Genomic DNA, 21,932 nt, shown 5'->3' with positions numbered 1-21,932 from the left:
TATTAAAATGTTGGATTAGTATCTCCTTTCCATGGATTTATCTGCTCATAGAGATGGGATGGCAGCTGTCAATTACAGAAATATAATTTTTTGTCTCTATGTCTAGGAATCGTTTTACTCTAAGGCTGGCAGAAAAATTTTAAAAAGGAAACAAGTTATAGAAGTTATAGCAATTCTCTAAATTGTACCCAATGCTAAACAGTAAGAGTCACCATGGGAATACTCTAGAAATTATCTTTGGAGTCTTCTCACTAGTCCTTCCATTACAGCCTTCTGCTGCATCTGAAATTGCTGGCCATTTTCTCAAGTGAAAATATACTCTCTTGGTTCATTTGGTACCAGCTCTTCTCTGGTTTCTTCTTCTCTGACTGTCCCCCCACGTCCCTGACTCTTCCCCTATGTCTCCTTGATTCCTTTTCCTCTGCCAGCCCCTTAAAGGGTGCTTTCTCCCCCGAGGTACAGTCACAGCTCTCTTCTTTCTTTGTGCCTCTTCCTGGAAAATCCCAGGGCTTTTCCTGTCACTCAGATTCAGGTGGTCTCCACATGCTGAATTCCTTTCTCCTTAGCTTCATTTCCATATTCCCAGCTGCCTACTGAACAGAGACTGGGAGGTTTTACAGGCAACCTGAACCCAGTATGTCCAAAACCAAGCTTACACTCTCCCCACCCGATGCTTCATTCCTTCCCCACAAGACCTGTTCCACTTCTGTTGGTTGATGGCATCAACATCTACATAGCCAACTGAGCTAGAGACCTCAGAACCATCCTCAGTGCTTCCCCCTTCCCACCTCACACACCCAGTTGGTCTCTGAATTGTGGCCACTCTGCTCTTTGACATTTTAATCTACCTACTTATTTAACTATATTCATTCAACAAATGAGTCTATTGTGTACCAGGCACCTGAGTGATGGCAATTAACAAAACAGATAAAGTCCTTGCTCTTGGAATTTATATCTAGTAGGGGAAGGTAGGCAGTAAACAAAGAAAACAAAAAAAATACACACGGTGATCATAGCTGGTATTAAGTGCTAGGGAAAAGAAGCAGAGTAAGGTGTGCCAACAAAAAGTGGTGGAGGGGGATTGCCATTTTAGGTAAATTTGAAACCACCTTTGCAAAAATTATAACTGAAGAAATTATGACAGTGAAAGAAATCAGACATAACTGACTGCATCTTGGTTCTAACCTCTATGCTGTCCTGTTCATTCCTGGGCATAGGCTGAACTAACTTTGGGAAGGAATATAGTTTATAGTTTAACTTTGATACAAAAGTGATAATAGCCCTTTCCCCGAAAAAACCAAACCAAACCAAACCAAAACCCTTCTTGCCTGAGGACCGGTGTGCCTTTGCAGGACTAACAGATTCGCTACAAGAGTAGAAATTATGGTTTGGAGGCCATGCAAGCTCTGGCTGCAAGAGTCTCGACCTCCCCAGATCGCTCCTGGGAATAATACCACTTTTGTAAAACCTAAGGTCAGTGCTTGAGATATTCTGCAGATCCTGCATTCTGATGCACCAGCTGACATTGCCTAGACCTGTAATCTGGCTCAACCAGGTCTGCAATCCCACCCAGGAACAGAAAACAGCAATAAAAACTCACCTCGACCCCCTATGATTTCGTCTCCAACCCGACCAATCAGCACTCCCCACTTCCCGAGCTCCTACCTGCCAAATTACTCTTAAAAACTCAGATCTCCGAGTTTTCGGGGATACTGATTTGAGTAATATAAAAACTCTAATCTCCTGCACAGCCAGCCGTGCATGAATTACTCTTTCTCTGTTGCAATTTCCCTGTGTTGATAAATCAGTTCTATCTAAGCAGTGGGCAAGGCTAACCCTTTGGGCAATTACAAATTGATTAAAGAAGACCACTCTGATGAGGTAACAAATGAAAACCCATCTGAAGCAAGCAGGGAATGATGCTGTGACTGTCTAGACATAATCATGCTCCTGCATTCTCCCTGTCTCTAGCCTTCACCACTGCTCCCCCAACAGTTTCCTTTTTTTTTTTTTTGAGACAGTTTCACTCTGTCGCCCAGGCTGGAGTACAGTGGTATGATCTCAGCTCACTGCAACCTCCGCCTCCCAGGTTCAAGCAATTCTCATGCCTCAGCCTCCCGAGCAGCTGGGATTACAGGCATGCGCCACCACACCCAGCTAATTTTTGTGTTTTTAGTAGAGACAGGGTTTCACCATGTTGGCCAGGCTGGTCTCAAACTCCTGGCCTCAGGTGATCCGCTTGCCTTGGCATCCCAAAGTGCTAGGATTACAGGTGTGAGCCACCATGCCTGGCCCCCTGAGAGTTCACTAATTGGCTTTCAGGCTCCGTGCTTCAAACTTCATATTTCTTGGTTGCATATGACCTCTCTTTCCTGCTCTGGAGCATCCAACTGTGTGGTCCAGTACACTGAAGTCATTATCATTCTCTGAACATCCTACCATTGTTTATTTCCTTAGATGTGTTTTTGTGTGTGTGTGTGTGTGTGTGTTGTTCCTTTTGCCTGGAATGCCCCTTCGTTAACACCTGTGCTGGAAGAACCGTTAGCCTTTCTATATTCTTGAAAACTGCCTTACATTTTTTTCTCAAATCTAAGGACAGAGAGTAGACATTTCTCCTAGAGTGGCCAGGTTTTGTTCCTGATTACTAATCAATTTTTATATATATAGCAACCTTTTTTTTTTTTTTTTTTTTGAGACAGAATTTCACTCTGTCACCCAGGCTGGAGTGCAGTGGTGTAATCTCAGCTCACTGCAACCTCCGCCTCCTAGGCCCAAGTGATCCTACTGTCTCAGCCTCCCAAGAGCTGGGACTACAGGCACACACCACCATGTCTGGCTAATTTGTTTGTATTTTTAGTAGAGATGGGGTTTCACCATTTTGGCTAGGCTGGTGTCAAACTTCTCACCTCAAGGGATCCACCCACCTGTGCCTCCCAAAGTGGGATTACAGGTGTGAGCCACGGCACCCAGCCATGGCAACAATTTGATCTGAAACTTCTATTATAACATCCACCTGGTAGTGAGTTTGTAGAGGTGACCACCTTTCTTCTAATCTGACAGTTGTTGATTGACCAAATTAGCTTAGGTTGGTATGCAACACTGAAATATTGATACCCCTGCCCTATAAAAACTTGATCAAATATTGTTCAGGTTACATTGGGTTTCAATTTCAGGAAAAAGGGGATTATTTTTCTTAGACAATGTGTCTACACAGGGGCAGTTGCTGTTGATGATGTGATAGAAAATGTACTGCAAAAAGTTTATTGATCAACAATAATCTTCATCACTTCTCTGATTTCCCCTATAAGATGATGTAAGCATAAACTAGCCTGAGGTTTAGAATTATAGATTGAGTGAGCCAACTTGGTTAATGAACAATAACAAAGAGACACCTTGTGAGATTTTTGAATATCAAACTCAATCCATGAGTTCTGGCTTCACTTAGCGTAGAATAATCACTTATATACCCTTGAATGCCATTTTGTTTTGCTCTCCATGTTATTAAAACACTAATTTTGATTTTCAGACTATAATGGATGTGGAATTGGCATTTCATTGTCCAGATGTGCTATTTGAGGACAATGCAAGTGAAAAGTGAAGCGGAGTGTGTTAATGGCCTACAGCTACTCTACAGGAGATGTTTACCTCCCCTCTAATGGACTTAATCACCAATCACTCAGCCCATCTTTAGGAGACCTCCCTGGCTGCTGAGAACAAAGGGCTGCACAGCTTGTCACTCTTCTCACAGCTGGCTGCTTCCCCTCCTGATTTGCAGCAGTGTCCTCCAGTCTGCTGAAAGGCCCCACAGGCATCTCAAACCAATGGTCTAAAGCCAAACGCAGCATTCTTCTCACTCAAACCCTCTCTTCTTCATGCATGTCCTGTTTCAGTCAATGACATCACCATCTGCCCAGATGCTCATGCCAGAAACCTGGGGATTCCCTTTGGCCCATCCTGCCTCTCACAAACGGCATCTAACCAGCCTCAGGTTCTGTTGATGCTAACTCCAAAATAACTCTTGGAATAGATCCACTTCATTGTGCCCCATAGCCAAAGCCCCAGTCCAGGTTGTCACTGTCATACCTAGATGACCCAGTACTACCTGATTTCCTTCCATTCTTTTCCTTCCAGTAGGATATCATTTGAGATAAAAACATATATTTATTTTATTTCTGTATTTTTCTTTTTACATCCCCTCCATTCAGCCATGCACAGTAATATCTACAGTAACTATCTACCATAAAAAATGGGAGAAGTAAGGTTAGAAAAATCTAATATTTAAACTGTGGGGTGGGTTATTTCATGGTTCCTAAAATGTGTGGGGTGAGTCTGTGTAGTAGCTGGTCAACTGTTCCATGGGTCTGACTATCCTGGTGGTAGTGGTTCACAACAGCTCAAATGTCAAAAGGGCCCATTCTGAGCTCTGTGTCTGAGTGGTACTTTCAGGACTATAATGGCATTGACGGAAATGGAGTTTTTTGGTAGAACTCTCCCCTCCGCCTCCCGGCTCTCTGATCTGGGGTTGCCTGCCATCTGTCCATTCAGCCTCCCCTTCCTTCCATGTCATTCGCCAATCCCTCCAAGAATGTGTCATAATTACCCTACCTCTGCTAGAGAATGGGGGTTAGTTGGAGACCTAGAGTTCATGGTAGTCATGCTGTAACAAAATTATGCTATCACAGGTGTGTTTTCATGGATTTTTGTTTTGTGCTCACTGCTTTAGGAGAGGTATATAGAAGGTAAGAAATTCTTGATTTTGTTCCCAAAACTTTATCAATAGATTGTGATGTTGACTATGGAAAAAAACAACTTGTCTAGGTCAAAGTAATGGGAGAACAGACTTTACCTCAGATAAAAATACAATCTCCCACCCCTCCCTAATCCCAATTCCTGGTGGAAAGAGAGAAATGTGAGGGAAGTATGTGAATAAAGTAGAGGGGCCTAGGCTCAGCCTTCTGGAAGTACCCAGGGAGGCAACAGGACCCCAGAATGAAATGCACATACATCCAGGCAGATGGGGCAAGAGTACCAACTTATACACACCTAGGCCCCATGCGATCTTGGAAAAGAAGCTGATAAATGCAATTCCGCTGGTTATAAATAACAGAAAACTTCAAATGTTGTACCTTTCTCAGATAAATCTTTATTTTGTTTTATTAAATTTGTATAAAATTATGGCGCAATTTTGTCACATGCATAGATTGTGTAGCATCAAGTCAAGCCTTTTAGGATATCTATCACTTGAATAACATACATTGAACCCATTAGAAATCTTTATTTTAATGTGAAGCAAATCGGTCTGTAGTCTTGTAACTGTAGGCCTGGAGATGGGGTGGGAGAGAAAAGGTGGCTAAAAGGGCTTTCCTGGCTCTCTCAATCCCTAAGATCAGCCTTCTGTGCTGTCAGCACGGGCGGGGAGGTTTGGGGTAAACACACAGCATGGGGCCTTTCCTTCTGATTTGCATTCCCTAGGAGGTAGAGACTTAGTTAAACATTACTGAAAAATAAGTCACTATTGCTAATGGGAAGGAGTATATTTCTCCTGTGTGTCAGAAAAAAAGTTAGCAACTGTAACTGTTATGTTTGTAAAGAATTGAGAATAATCTGAGTAAAACATTTTTTTTCAATGGCACCAGGGCTGAAAGTTTTCACTACTATTTCAGAATCAACATAGTTCTTTAAATTCTTTAATAGAGCTGAGGTATGTCTGGCTGTGAGATGAACTGAGTATTTTCAATTAGTATATGTCAAATCATGGGAATTGTGAATAACAAGAAATCTCAGAGTCATTCACAGTGATTTGTGACCTGAGTAGCTAATTTTCTGACCGTACCCCTGACAACTCTTAAATATATATATCTTGTTTATACACTACTAAATTGTGAAAATATTAAGGGTAACTTAGCAGGTAAGATTGTCCACAGGTGTGAAAAAATTAATTGCTAACTGCTTCTTGCTTACCAATCATTTAGATAGATAGATAAATAGATAGATAGATAGATAGATAGATAGATAGATACACACACATACATAATATATGTGTGTGTACATATGTAATATTCACCAATCATTTCTAGATATATTTAACTTCTGCATTAATGATAAAACTAAGTATGTACATAAAATTGTAAACTTCACATGTGTTATTATAAACATTTCGTTATAAAACTACTTCCTATTTTTAGTTGACACGAATCACTATGAAGCTGCAAATCCATCTTATTTAAATTCTTATTTGAATAAGTTCCTGTGACTGCATCACAAGTAAGTAGCAGGGTGTCCCCTCAGGGGGTTGTCCTAATGACAAGAAAGGCTCAGGGCCTCAGTGAAGTCAACTGTGCAACACGTCTCTGGTTAAGTGTCTTGGTGGAACATCAAATAGAGTGTAGTTCTTTCCAGAAGTGTGGTCCCACTAAGATGGGGGAAAAAAAAAGCCATTGAAAAAAAGCAGCCAAGCACAGATCTTCAGATAATTTTGAACAAAACAATTTGAATTAGATATGGAAGTGTGAAGCCATGCATTACTGGGGAAAATCATGACCAGAATGAAAGCCAGCATTCTACCTCTAACATTATGAGTATGATTGCTCCTTAAATGTGCTCTCTTGCCAAAGTGAGGGTGAACAGAATTTTCATAATGTAGATCACACTTTAAATGTGTTGGAAAAGCTAATGATACAAGGAATCGTGAAGTGTAACCTTTTCTAAATTGAATACTTAATTGCACATGCAGGACTATGTGTCATCTTTGGTGCAGTTATTCATAGGTTTTCTCGACATAGGTTTTATTTTTGAATGAATCTAAGAATCTATAGATTGTAAGATGCAACATTAGTTTATGTTCCACCAAGAAATAAAATACTGTGACAAATGAACTCTGATATAATGCTTTGTTACTTATTTTTTATATGTGTTGAAAGACCTCCTAGACAAATTTGGACATAGATTTTTACTTTATATCAATCTAATGCAGCAGTTCTCATTAAAAAAAAAATCTCAGAATCACTTTATACTCTTCAAAGGATTCTGAGATATTGTTTAAGAGCCCCAAATGCTTTGTTTTATGTGGATCTTATCCATTGATATTTGCAATATTGGAAATAAAAATTGAGAAATTTAAAAAATTTTATGAATTGCTTTTAAAATAATAAATTCATTACACATTAAAATAAATATTTTATACAAATATGTTGTTAAAATATGAATATGAAGAGTAGTGTTGCTTTACATTTTTTCATATTCCTTTAATATTTGGCTTAATAAAATATAGCTGGATTTTCATATTTATTTCTGCATTCAATAATTCAATAATAGCCTTTTCAAGAATTGTGAATATTCAAAACTTGACAAATAGTAGTTTCTTAAACAGTTGCAATATTGTTAGCAGTGGCAAATCCATATGGGTCTGCAGCAACCTCAATTCTTGCCTCTTCAGAAGAATTTGACCAAGGGTCATAAGGTAGAGTGAAAGAGACCTAGGCAAGTTTTTGTTACACGCGTCCATGTGAAGAGACCACCAAACAGGCTTTGTGTGAGCAACAAGGCTATTTATTCACTTGGGTGCAAGTGGGCTGAATCGGAAAAAGGAGTCAGCAAAGGGAGATGGGGTGGGGCAGTTCTATAGGATTTGGGTAGGTAGTGGAAAATTACAGTTACAGGTAGTTATCTCTTATGGGCCGAGGTGGGGGTCTCAAGGTACAGGGTGGGGAGATCATGAGACTCATTGTCCAGGGGTGGAAAGTCACAAGGTCGACTGATTAGTTAGGGTGGGGAACAAATCACAATGGTGGAATGTCATCAGTTAAGGCAGGAACTGGCTGTTTTACTTCTTTTGTAGTTCTTCAGTTGCTCCAGGCCATCTGGATATATACACGCATGTCACAGAGGTTATGATGGCTTACTTTAGGCTCAGAAACTTGACATTCCTGTGTTCTTATATTAATAAGAAAAACAAAACAAAATAGCGGTGAAGTGTTGGGGTGGCGAAAATATTTGGGGGTGGTATGGAGAGAGAATGGGTGATGTTGCTCAGGGCTGCTTTGAGCGGGATTAGGGGCGGTGTGGGAACCTAAAGTGGGAGAAATTTAAACTGAAGAGAGATTTTGGGGTAAGGGCGATGTTGTGGGGCTGTTAGAAGGAGCATTTGTCATATAGAATGATTGGTGACGGCCTGGATGCGGTTTTGTGTGAATTGAGAAACTAAACGTAAGACACAAGATCTGAATAAGAGAAGGAGAAAAACAGGTATTAAAGGACTAAGAATTGGGAGGACCCAGGACATCCAATTAGAAAGTGTCCAAGGGAGTTCAATGTAATTATTTGCTTGGCCGGCGAGTTTTGGGGCTCTCTCCTTGAGTTTTTTTTATGTTGTCATATACCAGGCCAGATTGATTTAGGCAAAAACAGCACTCTTCATTTAAAAATATACAGAGTCCTCCTTTTTCAGCAGTGAGTAAGTCGAGGCCTTAGTGGTTTTGGAGGACAACTGCAGCTAAAGAGTCAACCTGGGCCTGAAGGACTGATAAAGTTTGTGATACGTCTGTGATGCTAGCAGAGAAGTCATTAGAGAGGCTATAGAAGGTCATGACAGAGGTTGAAATGCCTGCTATTCCAGTTCTGAGAGCAATAGTAGAGGCAGAAAGTCCTAAACCAACAAGCAAGGAAATTAGTGGAATAACCCCTTTTGTTGTGTTGGTGTCATGAGGGGAACAGGAAGCTGTTTGGTCCCATTTGGAAACTGAATTTTGGGGGAAAGAAAAACTAGTGTACATGTGCCTGTCCAATTAGCAGGTAGACACATGTAGGTGGATGAGCCACAGAAGAAAAGGAGAACTTGTGTAAGGCAAAAGTGGAAGTGCAAAGTGAAAAGGTGAGAGGGTTTACTAAAAGAGGTATCTTGTACCCAGACTCGTAGGGATACAGCTAAGGCAGCAGCGTCAGAGGTTGTAACGGGGACTGATGGGGTAACTGTGTACAGGGGGAGGTTTGATTTTCATGGCATATGAGGAAACGTCAGGTGTCTACGAGCAACCTCTCACTGGTATTTGTGGGGCTGGGTATGAGCAAACAAGAAGAAGGACTGGGAGGAGAATCTGAAGAACAAGGGGAAGGTAGCCAAGGATGGAGTGAAATGCAGGGCAAATGTCTTCCGAAGCAATAGTAACTGCTAATGTTTTTAAGTTTGTCAGTATTGATAGAGGGCTTATCTGTAATGCAGAGCTGAAAAGCCCCAATGGTTTTGGTAACGTGTGTGGTTGGGCTTTGGAGATGAAGAGTGAAGGAACGTAGAGAAGGTGAAAGGTTACCTAAGGGAATTCTGGTGGGTCTTCGCTGGGAGATGCACAAAGGAGTAGCAACAGGGATAGCAGTTTGTGTTGTGAGGGGTCCAAATATGGGGGAAGTAGAATTGACATAAGGAGAAAGGTTTTTTAAGTAGATGCAGAGAAGAGCATCAGCTTGCTGATAGTCTGAGGAGGTTTTGCTAGACCTGTCTAGAATTCTTCAGAAGAGTAAAGATGAGGGCTGTTAAAGGAGGTTTGGAGATGTAGGGAGACAGGAGATGTTGCCTAGTTGGTATGTAAGGCGGGGACTGCTGTGTAAGCGCAGGAAGAAGGGGAAATGCAAAGCCAGCAATGGTTCGCTAACAAGGGATTAGAAACAGCTAGGAGAGAGTGAGTGAGATTGATAGTGTGGTGGAGATAGCTGGGGAGAGGTAGAGAGTGGCATAAGAATGAGAACGAGAATAAGAGTGAGTGTAAAAGTAAAGACTAGGACTTCATCAGGGTAGAAGTATGGGAGGGTGCCCTACCAGCAAAGATCATCTACCCACTCCAAGAGGGAGTTAAGAGTGGCAGTTTGGGGAGAGTACCAGGAAATATCCACTATGAGGGTTTGGAGGAAGAGTGTAAACCAGCAGTGTACAGGGGCAGGGCATTTATAAGTAGTTGAGAATGGTGAATGGGAATATGACTAGACAGAAGATAGCAGGGATGATAAGTGTTTGGGGTGCAGTCCAAGAAGTGGGGTGACTGCATAAAGCCCTGTTGCAAAAAGTAGGGTAAGGACGAATAGACCTAATAGAATGAAGGGATGTATTAGGATCATAAGGGTTATTACCGTTCTTCAGAAATGCGAGTGAGTTTAAGGGAAGTAGGGGAGAGTGCTTGCGACTTCCAGGAGGAAGAGGAGAGATCAGGCTTGCTGTCTGATGGACACAGCTTTATTCGGGAATGGTGAACCCAATAGGGAGGGTTCTGCAGACAGACAGCTGTTGGGGTGCTGTAGATGACTAGGTAGGGTCCGGTTCATCAAGTCTGTAGAGTTTAAGGGATCAGACTCTTAACAAGAACTGATTGTCCAGCTGGGGTGTCTTCATATGGCTGGGAATCTGGAGTAGGCAAGAGAAGATTAGCAGCCTGGCGAATTTCCTGTCTAGCCTCCTGGAGGACTGGAAGATAGTCGCCCAGAGGGCTGGTGTCTGGAACAAGATTGAGGCCAAGGAAGAAAGTGTGTCCATATAAAAGTTCAAATGGACTGTACCCTGTAGCATCTCGAGGGCAAGCTCTAATTCTGAGAAGGGCAAGTGGTAGAAGTACTGTCCAGTCCTTTTTAAGTTGGAGGCTGAGCTTGGTGAGGTGTGTTTTTAAAAGACAATTAGTCCGTTCTACCTGTCCTGAAGATTGAAGACGGTAAGGGGTATGAAGCTTCCACTGAATACCAAGAGCCTGAGAAATGGCTTGGGTGATTTGACTAATAAAAGCCGGACCATTGTCAGATTGAATAGAAGTAGGGAGGCCAAATTGGGGAATTATATCTGTTAGAAGGGAAGAGATGACTGCAGTAGCCTTTTCAGAGCTAGTGGGAAAGGCCTCGACCTATCTGGTGAAGGTGTCGATCCAAACCAGGGGATATTTAAATTTACGGACATGGGGCATATGAGTAGAGTCAATCTGTCAGTCTTGTGTTGGAGTAAATCCACGAGCATGAGTAGGAAAAGGAGGAGACCTGAGAAAGCTTTGGGGGCTAGTGGCCTGGCAGACAGAGCATTGAGAAGTGATGGTCTTAAAGATGGATTTCCATGAAGAGAAGGAGATGAGGGGCTGCAGGAGGCAAGCCAGTGGCTTGTATCCCACATGGAAGTGGTCATGAAGGGAAGAAAGAATGAACTGAGCTTGTGAGGCAGGAAGAATGAATTTTCTGTGATCTAAGAACCACTTGCCCTGAGTTGGAAAAGGCTGGTAGAGCAGGTTTTCAGGTTTTCAGAGCAGGTGGGAGTGATAGAGGAGAAAGAAAAATACTGGCCCTGTGGAGTGGGGGCCGGAATATTAACGAGTCTGGAGGCATTGGCTATTTCTTTTGCTGTCCTGTCAGCACAGGCATTTCCTTTTGCAATAAGATCTGTAGGTTTCTGGTGTCCTTTACAATGAATGACTCCAGCCTTGGCCGGCAGGAGAGCAGCCTTAAGGAGGGCCTTTATTAGGGAGGCATTGATAATGGAAGAGCCTTGTGTGGTAAGGAAGCCTCTTTCAGCCCAGATGGCAGCATGGTTATGGAGGATGTGGAAAGTATATTTGGAATCAGCATAAATGTTAATATGCATTCCTTTAGTGCGAGAGAGCATACAAGTTAAAGCAATCAGTTCAGCTTGTTGGGAAGTGGTGGAGGGAGGAAGGGTAGCAGCTTCGATAATAGAGGTGTGGGACATGACAGCATATCCAGCTTTAGCTGATGAAAATTGATTGGGTTTAGAAGAACTGCCGTGGATAAACCAAGTGTGGTCTGGGTTTGGAATTGGAAGAATAGAAATATGAGGAAAGGGGGAAGATGCCATGTGTATTAGGGAAATACAGTCATGTGGTTCAGGACTTGTGTTCGGTGCTAAGTGAGAAGCTGGGTTGAAATTGGGCCCATGGGTAATAGTTATTGTTGGAGTTTCAACAAAGAGTGAATAGAGCTGGAGGAGTCGAGGGGCATACAATAAATGTGAAAGGTGTGGGGAGGATATTAATGCTTGAAGGTTGTGAGAACTGTAAAGGGTAAGTGGAGCATAGCCTGTGATTTTGAAGGGCTCTAGAAGTATTAAAGCAGCGGCTGCTGCCACACACAGACATAAGGGCCAGCTCAGAACTGTGAGGTCAAGTTGTTTTGATAGAAAGGCAACAGGTTGTGGGCCTGGCTCCCGTATGAGGACCCCAGCAGCACAGCCTTGTATTTCAGTTGTGTGCAAGGAAAAAGGATGGGACAAGTCGGGGAGTTCTAGTGTGGTAGCTATCTCCAGGGCCTTTTTGAGAGAGCAAAAGGAAGAATGGGGAAAAGACTTAGGGTCTATGGGATCAGTTAAGATACCTTTTGTGAGCTTATAAAGTGGTTTGGTTGGGATAGCAAAGCCTGGTGTCTGGAGTCGGAAATATCCAACAATGCCTAAGAAGGAAAGGAGTTGTTGTTTGGTGGTGGGGATTGGGGTCTGGGAGATTAACTAAACACGGTCTGCAGGAAGGACACATGTATGTTGATGGAGGATTATACTGAGGTAGGTAACACTAGGGAAAGAAATTTGTGCCTTGGAGGGAGATACTCGGTACCCCTTTGAGTAGAGATGTTGAGGAAGCAGGATAGGGTCCTGCTGGGAAGATTGGTAAGACGGGCTGCAAAGAAGAAGATCATCGATGTATTGAATAAGGTGGGAGGCAGATGGGAAAAAACAAAGCAGATCATGAGAAAGGGCCTGGCCAAAGTAGTGTGGGCTGTCCCTGAAGCCTTGGGGCAGAACAGTCCAGGTGAGTTGTTGGGATTGGTGGGTGTCAGGGTCAGTCCAAGTAAAGGTGAAAAGAGGCTGAAGGAGGGATGCAAGTGGATGGTAAGGAAAGCATCTTTGAGGTCGCTAACAGAATAGTGAGTTGTGGAAGAGGGTATTGAAGATAGAAGGGTGTATGGGTTTGGCACCTTAGGATGGATAGGAAGGACAATTTGATTAATAAGGTGAAGATCCTGAACCAACCTGTAAGACCTGTCCAGTTTCTGGATGGGTAGGATAGGGGAGTTGTGAGGAGAATTTGTAGGCTTTGAGGCCATGTTGTAATAGGTGGGTGATAACAGGGTTTAACCCTTTTAAAACCTGTTGTGGAATGAGATATTGGCATTGAGTAGGGTAAGGGTGATTAGGTTTTAATGGGATGATAAGGGGTGCATGATTGGTCCCCAAGGTAGGAGTAGAGGCATCCCATACTTGTGGATTAAGGTGGGGAGATACAAGGGGAGGATGTGAAAGAGGCCTTGAATTGGGTAAGAGTGCAGCAATGAGATGTGACTGTAGCCCAGGAATAGTCAGGGAAGCAGATAATCTGGTGAAAATGTCTCAGCCTAATAAGGGAACTGGGCAGGTGGGGATAACTAAAAAAGAGTGCATAAAAGAATGTTGTCCAAGTTGGCACCAGAGTGGGGAATTTTAAGGGGTTTTGAAGCTTGGCCATCAATACCCACAAGGGAAAGAGGCCCTTGAAAAGAAGGTAATGTGGAGTGGGTAGCCCCTGTATTGATTAAACAGGGGATGAACTTACCCTCCACTATAAGAGTTACCTGAAGCTCGGCTTCCGTGATGGTCCAGGGCTTCCAAGATGACTGGGCAGTGTCAGTCTTTAGCCACTAAGCTTTGGAGATCTGGGAAGCAGTCAGCCAGAGAGCCTTGGCTTTTTGTTCCAGTAGGTCTAGGAGCAGCTGTAATCTGAGTTGGACAGTCCGACTTCCAGTGGGGTCCTGCATAGACAGGACAAGGCTTAGGAAGAATCCTGGGCTGTGGGCATTCCAAGGCCCAGTGGCTAGGCTTCTGGCATTTGAAGCAAGGTCCATGAGGAGGTTTTGAAAGAGTGTCTAGAGGCTGCAATTTTGTTGTTCTGTGGTTTTTGTGTGCCGCAGGCATGGCTGGGATTTGTTTTACAGCGGAGGCAAGCAGTTGCAGCTTTGAAATATGTTGTTGCTTGGCTGCCTCTTCTCTATTGTTAAACACCTTGAAGGTGAGGTTAATTAAATCTTGTTGTGGGGTTTGAGGGCCGGAATCTAGTTTTTGGAGTTTTCTCCTAATGTCAGGAGCAGACTGGGTAATAAAATGCATATTAAGAGTAAGATGGTCTTCTGGCCCTTCTGGGTCCAGGGCTGTAAAGCGTTGAAGGGTAGTCACCAAGCAGGCCATGAACTGAGCTGGGTCCTCGTCCTTACCTTGGGTGGTTTCTTTAAGTTTTTCATAATTAACAGCTTTGTATGCTGCCTTTTTGAGCCCCTCAACTAGCCAAGAGACCATGTAATCTCGCCTAGCTATATCTTGGGAGCCTGTTTGGTATCCCCAATGGGGACCTTCCTGGGAAATTGCCCTGGTGCCTTCTTGGAGGCCTGGCTCATGACACCGGCAGTCATCAGTGTGAGACTGGGCTAGGGTGTAAACTCTTTCTCGCTTATCTGGGGAGAGGGTAGAAGTCAGGATGACAATTTAAGTCACGACAGGTTAAATTGTAGGACTGAGTTAAATGTTGAAATTCCTACATGTATTTAGTGGGATGTGATGAAAAAAAGCCTAAATGCTGACTGATCTGGAAGAGGTCCAAAAAAGGCACATGTACTCTGACTGTGCCTTCAGCTCCAGCCACCTCTCTATGAGGAGATTATTGGGCCAGGTGGGAGAGAGCTAGTCATGGAACGAAGCTGTAAGCCAGACGGAGTGTTAGGAGGGGAGGTAATAGAAGGGTTATAGGGTGAGGGGGAGCGGAGGCTGTGGAAGAATTGGGACACGATTCAGTCTGGCAAGGAGTGGCCGGGAGAGGAGGAGAGAGGTCAGAGGAGTCAGTGGAAAAGGAGGATTCAGAGGACTCTGAGCTTGGGGGAGACCAAAGGAGTGGACAGGAGAGAAGGAAGGCAAATCTGGGACAAGTTTCATTGGGAGCAGAGACTAGGGAGGGAGCAAAGTGTAAAAAAGGCCTGGACATAAGGCACCTCATACCATTTGCCCAATTTTTGACAAAAATTATCTAGGTCTTGCAGGATAGACAAATCGAAAGTGCCATTCTCTGACCACTTGGAACTATTGTTGAGTTTGTATTGGGGCCCAGAGGTATTACAGAAGAAAATAAGATGTTTAAGTTTTAGTTCAGGTGTTAGTCGAAGGGGTTTTAGGTTTTTAAGAACACAGGCTAAGGGGGACGAGGGAGGAATGGATGGCAGAAGGTTGCCCATAGTGGAGAAGGTAAGTTTAAAGAGGAAGGTACAGACACGGAGAAATGGAGGTGGGTAGCTACCAGGCTTCTAGTAGGTGTCCCTGACTGAGTCCTGTGCTATAATGTGGGTGAGCAGCCAAAGCAGGTGTCCCTGCAATTGACCTGCCACCAATGGAGTGTGGGTGAACAATCAAGGCAGGCATCCCCACTATGATCTGACACCAAGGGAAGACTGTTTTCCTAAATCCGTGACCGACATCAGAGTTTTTGAGTTTATGGATAAAATGTGTCTCCTTTGTCTCTACTAGAGAGGAAAAAGAACTGGAATTGGAAGGATAGGGAGACTGAAGAGTAGTGAGAGAGGCTGGAGAAGAGAGTGAAGAAACTGCTTACCCAATTTGAAATTGGTGAGATGTTCCTTGGGCTGCTCTGAGGACCCTCCTGGAGTGAGGGTGAGGACAGGGGGCCAGTCTCCCGAAGGAGTCCCCCGTTCTGGGTTTCAGCACCAAATGTTATGTGCATCTGTGTGAAGAGACCACCAAACAGGCTTTATGTGAGCAACAAGGCTGTTTATTCACTTGGGTGCAGGCAGGCCGAGTCCGAGAAAGGAGTCAGCAGAGGGAGATATAGGTGGGGCAGTTCTATAGGATTTGGGTAGGTAGTGGAAAATTACAGTTACAGGTAGTTATCTCTTATGGGCTGGGGTGGTGGCGGGGGTGGGGGGTTGGTCACAAGGTGCAGGGTGGGGCGATCATGAGACTCATTGTCCAGGGGAGGAATATCATAAGGTCGATTGATTAGTTAGGGTGGGGCAGGAACAAATCACAATGGCGGAATGTCAGCAGTTAAGGCAGGAACTGACTGTTTCACTTCTTTTGTGGTTCTTCAGTTGCTCTAGGCCATCTGGATGTAAACATGCAGGTCACAGGGGTTATATTGGGTTAGCTTGGGCTCAGAGGCCTGACAGTTTTAGAGCAGGAGAAAAAGTTTAGTAAAAATTTTTAGAACAGGAATGAAAGTAAAGTACAATTGGAAGAGGGCCAAGCAGGTGATTTGAGAGATTCAAGTGCATGGTTTGACCTTTGACTTAGGTTTTTATACCTTGGCATGCTTTGGTTGGGGGTGGGTGGGTGTTGCAACCCTTCTTCCCTGATTCTTCCGTTGGTGTGTGCTGTCCGCATGTGCAGTGTTTTGCTAGCACTTGTGAGGGGCTGCAGATCCAGTGTGTTACTGAAATTGGGTGCATGCTCACTTGTGGCATTTTTCCCTTACCATTCAAGTGCTCCTAGAGGGAGGTTTTATACCAGCTGAACTCTGTCCTTTTGCCCATTAATGTGCATGCTTGAGCCCATATACCCAACTCCTGAGATCTTATTGGGAAGCTGTGGATCACCAGTTTCAGGTGTTTTTATCTATTGGGAGATTGCCTTTCCTTGGCACTGCTCATGCCTGACTATCTACTGTAACAATGTCAAATCTGAAATTATTCATCAATGAACTTTCATAATCTGTTATATTAAAGTTGATTGGTCTGTCTTACACTTCAAATGGATTTTTTAAATTCATGCATGATTTTGTAACATCATGCAATGATCATTTAGAAAATATGGGTTCACTGAGTCGTGCCAATTTTCCAAATGTTGACACATTTTATTATACAATATCCCAAAAAAATAACATTCTTACTATCACCAAGATTCTCGTCAGGAGAGTCTTGAAGTATTGGAAAGGTGTCAAGTTCACAGTGACACAAGATTTTTAAGATTCGATTTTTGCTTTCAAGTGTATTATTAATTACAAAAATGCTTCTTTTCAAGATAACAGTAATATTTTGTTACACAGCAGAAGCACTTTTTGCTTCATTAAGAATATTCTTATGAGAATTCAGCTTTTAAAAACTTGTGGTGTGCAGTAGTCAGAATACAGTGATTACTAGTAAATTTGGTGCCGCGGGCTTGATGTGTGCTAAGGCACTATCAATTATATCCATCGGTACTTTTTACCATCTATACAAATGTTAACACACTGAAAAAGACAAATAACACCTCAGTATTATTATGAAAACAAAATTTATGGTTGTGGGCCCCCTGAAAGGGTTTTGGCACTCACAGGAACTTTTAGACCACACTTTGAGAGCTGCTGTTCTATTACTCACATAAAATAAAAACAAAAGTGAAGTAAATTATTTAGCATATTATTAAAAGTTCTTTACAGTCAGTGTCTGACTCCTTTGAAACATTTTTGGATTTAGGGTCAAAAATCCACACACTATTATATACCAATATTATACAAATTACTATTGCATGTATTGTGATTCTTCCATCTCTTAAAGCAATAACCAGAATCATGTAGCAATGTGAAAAATTGATATCAGTTTCATGAATGTTATATCCAAACCTACAAATATATAATTTTGTAGTAATATGAATTGGTTAATATTGCTAAATATATATTCCTAAGGGGTCATATGCAACTATTGTGAATATCATATTAATTTGTGAGTACCCTATAACCAAACTAATCCCTCTGGAATTGAAGCGCTAAGAGAAGCTTTGACACTATTGGGAAATGCTACTTAGCATAAGAATCTGGTGCATTCAAGCTGAGAGGAAAGATTTGAAAAATTAATTCATTTGTATTTTACTTAGATGTTTCCATCTCTCAGATCTCCCCAATGTCAAAGCAGTAGCTCAAAAGTCAGCAGATACATCCCAGAAACCTTCAAGTCATTCAGGTGGAATCAACTTTCATTTCGAGATCACAGGGCATACATAGTGCAAGACATGCAAAGAAGTGTTTTGCTGGCCTGGATGGTGATAGTCATGAGAACAGATGTTTAGGATCACGGGTTATATTGTGATATTGTGTCAGTTCTGAACACCTTGTTCCCAGGAACAAAGATCACCATGTGGTCTCAGATACATTTCTTTTCTAGTTTTGGTAACATTAGGGGCCTTTAAAGCATGGGGCCCACCTTTTTGAAAGGAGAACAACAAAAAGTTAATTGATGTACAATGGTCTTTTAAATGAGGATGAGGAAGCACTGGTATGTGTAGCATGGGGGATAATCAACCCAGAGGATAGAGGCACACTGAAGAAAACACACAATCCGATTCCAGTGCCAGCAGTTGAATACTACTGCCCAGGGGGTCCCAGAAATTGTGGATCAGTCTTTGGACTGGTGCCTTTTATTGTTTGGATTTATATGATGTTAGAGGACTCTGTTGACATCGACATTATTTACAGACATTATTAAACCTCCCCCCCACAACACACACTAAAAACACTATAAAACTTGGCATGGTGAAAGTAATCACAACAACTTATGAAAACTGCTTACCATTTATGCATAATTACTATGCAGCAGAATGTTAAATAGACACATCGCTGAAGGTGCCGAATTAACTTTTCTGCAGTTTTGATAACACTAAACTCTGTTCACATACACACAATTAACATCATTTATTGCACATGTCGCATGGTTGTCTGCATAAAATAGAGTATGTACTCTCCGTGACTACATTATGTTCCCAATGTTTGTTTATCATCGTAGATATTTTGCCACAAAATTTAGGACTAGGTGGTTGAGAATGTATGTTTAGCTGTGGACCAAATCCATGATACCCTGGAAGTCCAATTGAGGCCCCTCAAATGTAAAAGAACAGCCAGGGTGGAGTTATAGATGAGCTGAGGGATTTAGTAGAATAGTAAGATTTTATTGTCTTGGGTGTTGGCAGCAAAAGTGACTATGGTGGCCATGGGTGTCCACCTAAGTCCACATAAGCAAAACCTGCTCTGTGAACAAAGTCTCTTGAGACTTAGACTCTAAAACCAGTTCATCAGAACTAATACCAGAGAGAGCAATCCTATGATGATGAAGTATTATTGTTATAGATAAGACCATACAGGACTTAGGGAGAAATGCATGCAGATAAAAAGACATGACAGATTTTTAATGAGAATGCTTTTAATTAATATTTTTTTGGTGTTGAGGGTGACACAGAGAAAGATTTTACTAAAATAATAAGAGAGGGATGAAGTTGTGGAAACAACACATTTGAGTCTAGAAAGTGTAAAAATGGAGGACTTCACTTTTTCTCACTACAGCTAATTCCAGCTACTGCTTATAAAAGCTGTCATTTTTCATTTCTTTAAATTTTCATTATAATCATAAAGGCATTACTGGAAAATACCTTCTCCCTGTATAGGTCCATATGGCAGGAAATGTTTCGTAAGTGGTTGTCCTTTTTATTAGAGTTGATTTCAGAAAATTATTTTAACCTGTATTCAAAAATGCTGTCATCATCTGTTTCTATATCTGCCAGTATTTATTATTCAGAGTTTTCCAGAGCAACAGAGCCAATATGGTATAGCTATATCTATAAAATCATCTTTCCTCTGCCTTTTTTTTTTGTTGTTGTTCTATCCAGGTCCCCAACTGATTGGATGGTGCCTGGCCACATCAAAGCTGGATCTTTCCCACTCACTCCAGCGACTCACACACCAATCTCCTCTGGAAACACCCTCATAGACACATCCAGAAGTAAAGCTTTACCAGTTCTCCAGGTATTCCTGAATCCAGTCACGTTAACACCTAAAATTAACCATCACAAGTCCACCGCTTGTCAACTTGGCACCAACACACATCTCTGTAAACTGTACTTTGTCTCCAAATAAAGACAATAACAAGGTAATAGTCCCACCTAACCTGATACAATTATCCTGTGGCTCATGCTTGTAAATCCAGCACCTTGGGAAGGTGAGGCGGGCAGATCACCTGAGGTGGGGAGTTGGACACCAGCCTGACCAACATGGAGAAACCCCGTTTCTACCAAAAATACAAAATTAGCCAGATGTGGTGGCGCATGCCGGTAATCCCAGCTACTCGGGAGGCTGAGACAGTAGAATCACTTGAACCCAGGAGGTGGAGGTTGCAGTGAGCAGAGATCATGCCATTGCATGCCAGCCTGGGCAGCAAGAGTGGAACTCTGTCTTGAGAAACAAAACAAAACCCCACTAATCACTTACCCAGAAGAGGAGGTAAAGTCCTTGAAAGGTGTTTACTTGTCTCCTGATATCCCATAACTTAAATATTATGATGTAATATTAACAATACTTAAATACTGATATAAAGTCAATATATCTTATGTTAAATGATTGAGAGGAATGAAAACAAAGATACTTGTTTAATATATGTATATATACATACAAATGTATTCTTAACAAAATAGGGAGAAATATGACAATTACAGTCCTCATTTCTGTAACTGGTCACATGGTCATAACTGGTATTTATAGCTACTTTCTTCCAATATCCATTCTGTATTCCCTTTGCCTTCAACAAGCACCTCATCTGGTCATGGTTCTTTACCTGGTGGGGTGAACCTTCATTCCTGAAGGGCCTGGGTCAATTGTAGTACTGCTTGGATTGGGTTGTTGTAATTTCCCATTAACTTTAATCACAGGGTTTGGTAATACTAAGAGATGCCCTAAGGGATCTTCTGTATTCCAGACATACTCTCCCTTAACCCCAATGTGGAGTACTTATCCAGTTTCCCCTTGGTAATCTGGATCAATTTCCTCAGCCAACACAGTAATTCCCTTGTTTCCCTGTTGACTCATAGGCATGAGGAGCCCAAAGTGAGTGGGTGGCAGTCTTAACTTCCAGTTGAATGGAATCATTGTTGTGTCTCCTGGTGGCAGCACTCTTCTCTGGTGCTAAGACCTGTAGGCCAGCAAAGCATAAAGTCACAAGAACAGGAAACAACATTTTGTTACTGGGTCACTAAGGATAAGGGTGAGTGGTGCCACTCCCATTTCTACCCCTTGATTCCTGGAACTGTGAATCCTGGCTATGGGAGAAAGAGTACCATATATTGGACACTGGTTCAGAGGATATATAGCTTTATGGAGAACCTCGTCCCAGCCCTGTAAAGTATTATCACCTAGTTGATGCTGTAACTGTGACTCAAAATGCCATTCATCAAGCCAGTTGCTTCAGGACAATGGGGAGCTTAGTAAGGTCAGTGAACTCTGTGAGCATGAGCCCATTGCTGCACATTTTTGGCTGTGAAGTGAGTTCCTTGGTCAGAAGCAATGCTGTGTGGAATGCCAAGAAAATGGATAAACATTCTATAAGTCCACAGATGGTCGTTTTGGCAGAAGCATTGCATACAAGGAAGGCAAATCTATATCCAGAGTAAGTGCCAGTAAGAACGAAATGTTGCCCATTCCATGATAGAAGTGGAAGTGGCACCATTTGCCATTATCCCTATTGACCCAGTAGCAAAATGTTGCTTCCTGTTCCTGTGACTTTATGCTCTGCTAACCTACAGGACTTAGCACCAGAGAAGAGTGCTGCCACCAGGAGACACAACAATGATTCCGTTCAACTGGAAGTTAAGACTGCCACCCAGTCACTTTGGACTCCTAGGCCTATGAGTCAACAGGCAAACAAGGGAGTTACTGTGTTGGCTGGGGAAATTGATCCAGATTACCAAGGGAAAACTGGATGAGTACTCCACATTGGGGTTAAGGGAGAGTATGTCTGGAATACAGAAGATCCCTTAGGGCATCTCTTAGTATTACCAAACTCTGTGATTAAAGTCAATGGGAAATTACAACAACCCAATCCAAGCAGTACTATAATTGACCCAGGCCCTTCAGGAATGAAGGTTCACCCCACCAGGTAAAGAACCATGACTAGCTGAGGTAGTTGCTGAGGGCAAAGAG

The sequence above is a fragment of the Chlorocebus sabaeus genome, chromosome 21 (genome assembly GCF_047675955.1).
Source record: "Chlorocebus sabaeus isolate Y175 chromosome 21, mChlSab1.0.hap1, whole genome shotgun sequence".
NCBI classification, from domain to species: domain Eukaryota; kingdom Metazoa; phylum Chordata; class Mammalia; order Primates; family Cercopithecidae; genus Chlorocebus; species Chlorocebus sabaeus.
This window is presented reverse-complemented; position numbering follows the sequence as displayed.